The sequence below is a fragment of the Brassica oleracea genome, chromosome C9, assembly GCF_000695525.1.
Source record: "Brassica oleracea var. oleracea cultivar TO1000 chromosome C9, BOL, whole genome shotgun sequence".
NCBI lineage: Eukaryota > Viridiplantae > Streptophyta > Magnoliopsida > Brassicales > Brassicaceae > Brassica > Brassica oleracea.
In genome coordinates this window covers 16,206,860-16,211,460 of record NC_027756.1, presented here as the reverse complement: position 1 = coordinate 16,211,460, position 4,601 = coordinate 16,206,860, and the positions used below count along the sequence as shown (strand labels likewise).

Sequence of the window (4,601 nt, the reverse complement as noted above, 5' to 3'; positions counted from 1 at the left end):
AATTGTCATATATATTTTGGCCAGATTAGGCAATTCCGGCATTTTTTATGAAAAGAATAAAAAACATTAATAATTAATTTATGGTTAGTTTAATAAAAAGCTTATTATATATTTAGATGAACCAGCATATTTCTCTAGATATTCTAAGAATCATCGTAGTGATGACATATGGTTACCTCAAATGTTGTATTGTTTTTCTTAATATATATGGGATTACTCACCTATTATACAACAGATAGATGTTTACTTTTAAAACTTAAATAGGTAGAATAAAATATTATTTCCAGCCAAGTTACTTCTTAATGTGGAAAAAACATTGTGCCTATAAATTTAGTGGCGAAACCTAGGTTCCAATATCATAGTGAACATGGGAGCAATAACAGTTTTTGGACCAAAACTCGGATCTAAACTCTCTATTCATTGTCATACGAATACATTTCCATCATGCAGACTCTCTAGCTTTCCGCCAATGTCATTTCCCGGTAAGCCTCCAAAGCTTGTTCCGTTGAAGGCCACTACTAACACTCTGGCTTCTAAAGATAAAGAAAAAAATCGCAAGTTCAAGAAGTTAGCCCCTTCTGAGTGGGGTCATCAATTCGTCGATGCTCATGTTGATGTCTCAGTAAGTCTATAATCTATATACAGAAGCGTGCCAATTTTAGTGAAAAAAAGAAATTTTTTTTTACCTTACTATCAAATTATATATGTACTAGTATAACCTCCCTGTGCTATGCATGGTTACATTCCTACCGTCTAAATTATTTGATCATAAAATTATAATAATTATTAAATAAATTGTTTTATAGTCACATATTTTCTAAATATGGAAAACACATTGATACATAAATTTAGAAATTCATGCATTCAGTTTTTGTGATTTTGTTTTGAAAAAGAAATACCTCATACGTGTTGGAAAGCTTGTTTTTGTTAAAAGTTTAAGAAATATACCAAGTTACATTTTACCAAAAAAATATATACCAAGTTACCAACACACAAAATATGGTATAACTATCATAGTTAATATATTTTCTTTTAATTTTGTAAATAATACTTATTTAAATATAAGTCCCTTGATGTATAACATAATAAACATAAAATAATAGAACTATTGACCAAAATGAAACAATAAAATAATGATAGTTTCTGAAAAATCTAAAAAATAAATATCAGCACAAATATAAAAGGCAAATAGCTTTATTAAAATTACCATGAAAATATTGAGTTATATTTTACATAAGCTTGAATTTTATCTCTTTGTTATATAAGAAATGGCGACAAAGTTAAGTTTCATTATTTTAAATCTAAATGTGTTTACCTTTTTCTACAAAAAAAGTCTTTCATGTTGAGAATAACTTCAAGCTTCGGATGGTAATTTTGTGAAGAGAAGTCTGGTGTTTCATCTTTTTTGTGAAAATTAATCTGCAAAATATAGAAAAGTGCTAAGAGCAATAGTAGAATAACTCGTTACCACACTCAAAATAAAATAAAACTATAAATGAAACAATTGAGAGAAGAAGAAGACAAAGACAAAATATTAGAAAAAAATATAGTTGATTGAATGTTATATAGGAGATGGAGCAGTTGATATTGGGAGTTACTGATCTTTATAATCGAGCTTGTTCATGTGTACTTTTGTTACTCTGAGAAAATATAAGATCTTGTTTTTTGTTTTACAGTTTGAAAAATATTGGAAATCAATAGAGCTTGTTTTAATCTGGATTTTCTTAATCTTTAATTTTTTTTAAACTTTTGTAAAATAATTACATTTGTTAAAATCTGATTGCTCAAGTGACTTGTGCTTTATTATATAAAATTTTTTTACATTCTTAGAGATGTTAGAAAATATATGAGCAATTTTTAGGTTTCATCTATTTTTCTTCTTGTTCCTCATTTTTGCTTTTGTGGTTCATCCTATTCCTGCTATACTTGGTTATAGCTAGTTATTTACATCTTGGCCCGTAGACCTAGGCGCTGCTACGTATGTTTTAGTGTATAGATGTATAGAGGATATGAAATCAATTCAAATTCATATATTTGTTAAGGAAATAGATTCGCTTGGAAGAGAAATCAAAGCACTAAAGCCAAAAGTGGAAGACTTGTTCTTGTCTTCCAGTGGAGTTAATTCAACTAAAAAGAATATCTTTTTCATCTACTTGCTCGTTAGCCTTGGTCTCGCGTATCATTTCGAAGCTGAGATCGAGGAGAATCTAAAAGAAGGTTTTCAAATGATTGAAGAGATGTTGTCTGGTGAAGATGATTTGCACACAGTTTCCATCATCTTTTGGGTTTTCAGAACATATGGTCACAACGTTTCTTCCGGTAAGGATTCTCTACCTGGATCATACAAGTGTTTTGTCATTGTGTGATTAATATTTATAACAAGGTGATTTCGATAAGATCTCAGATTTAAAAGAAACTAGATTCTGACCAACTTTATTCGCGGGATATTTTTATTTCATATATTTAAAATTTAAATAAGAAATATTATTTTATGTCTTATTAGATTTATAAAAGTTTATTTTCTTCTCTAATTGTGAATAAAAAGAAAATTTATTTTGGGGTCAAAAATATTCAATGTTTGAGTATCTCAAAAATAATTTTATGTGATTTTACGTATATTTTATGGTCCCGTGTTATAGCATATATTCAAAAAAAAATTTTGTTGGTTTAAATATTTTAAGTTTTTAAAACATCTGTGCATATATAATTTATTTATGTTTTAATTATTTTATAATCAAACTTATAATTGTATGTAAATATTGTTACAAAATAATAATGTATTCAATTTATATCTCACTGTTTTTAAATTTTAATATTCTTATAATTTCTTAGAATAATAATTTGAATTGTAATAATTCATAATTATTACTATAATAATTGTTAATTGTAATTTATTTAATATTTATATATTTTTACATATTAATAGAAAAATTATCTTAGAAATAAATATTCTGTCAATTATAAATTTAGGTTGATTTTAATTTTTAAATGTGTAAATACACATTTTAAAATTTACGCCTGTTATTATTTACAAATTTTGGGTTTGATTTACAATTTTATAAGTAAAATAGATTGATATTAGACTAAAATTAAAATACATTTAGAATATTCATTTTAAAATGTATATGTCTTAAATGGAAAATATATTTATTTTACAGATTTTGTATTTCAGAAAAAATATAGGAATACATCTGGTCTTATAATTTGGGGTTTGCGGGTTGGTTTTGTTCATTAGGTTTTAAATGTCTAAACCTAACGGATCATTTTTGTGAATAGATGTGTTTAGGAGATTCAAAGGAGATAATGGAAAATTTAAAGAATATCTTACGGAGGATGCCAAGGGTATCTTGAGCTTGTATGAAGCTGCTCATATGGGGACAATGAGAGATTATATATTGGACGAAGCCTTGAGCTTCGCAATGAGTTGCTTGGAGACGTTAGTAGCAACTGGGACATGCCAGCCTCATCTCTCCAGGCGTATACAAAATGCTTTAGGACAACCGCAACATAAGAACGCGGAGATATTAGTTGCAAGGGAATATATCCGGTTCTACGAACAAGAAGAAGACAGCGACAAGACGCTACTAAAGTTTTCCAAGCTTAACTTCAAATTCCTACAGCTACAGTACCTTCAAGAACTCAAAGACCTCTCGAAGTAAGTACAATCTCCTCAACTACTAGTACCTATATCTAGCTTTTTTGAATTTCTTTATACAACCCTTGAAAGCTTTATTCTCAAAATTGTATATTAATGTGCTTTGGATGCCAGATGGTACAAGGAGAAAGAATTTGAATCTAAGTTGCCACCTTACTACAGAGACAGACTCGTGGAACTGCACCTCGTTACGCTACCATTCTTTGAGCCAAAATACTCACGTGTGAGGATTATGGTAACTAAGCTGTTCGTTGTTCAAATAATTCTTGATGACACATGTGACAGATATGCTTCTCTTCGTGAAGTTGAAAGTCTCGGCAATGCAATCGAAAGGTACTCTATATATACGTAGTATATCATTATCTATATACGTAGTATATAATATGTTAAAGTTGTGCCTGTAACATTTTTATCGTCTACAAGTCACAAGTTCATGTGTTCAAAAAAAAAAAGTCACACGTTCACATATTTTTGCTTTCAAATAGGAGGTTTTGGCACGGCGACTACACTACTACAAAGTTTGCAATAATTTTGGAAGTTTGATACCAAAAGTAATTATTAAATACGATCCAAAGAAATCTATACTAATAAAATGGACTTTTTGAGGTTCCATAGAGAGTCCACATCAGAAAAAAAAACTTTTCCCGAAAGATGACACGTGGCATAAAATATAGTATTTCATTTTAATATTACTAATTTCCAAAAATTATAAATAATATGTAAACATACAACATAAAAAATGAAAAACCTACATTAAACATATGTAAATTACCATTTTTTACTTAAAAAAAAAGACGGCTTATCTCCATAATGTAACATTACCGTTTTATAAATAAAAAACAAAAAACATTATCTATAATTTAGAAAATAATAAATATATGTAAACATACAACATAAAAAATGGAAATACTACATTAAACATATGTAAGATTACCATTTTACATTT

General features: G+C 28.1%; 1 pseudogene; it reads left to right on the top strand.

Annotated features, from left to right (window-relative positions):
• Positions 1–367: 367 nt before the first annotated feature.
• Positions 368–4,601, top strand: part of LOC106314442 — a 25,674-nt pseudogene continuing 21,440 nt past the window's right edge.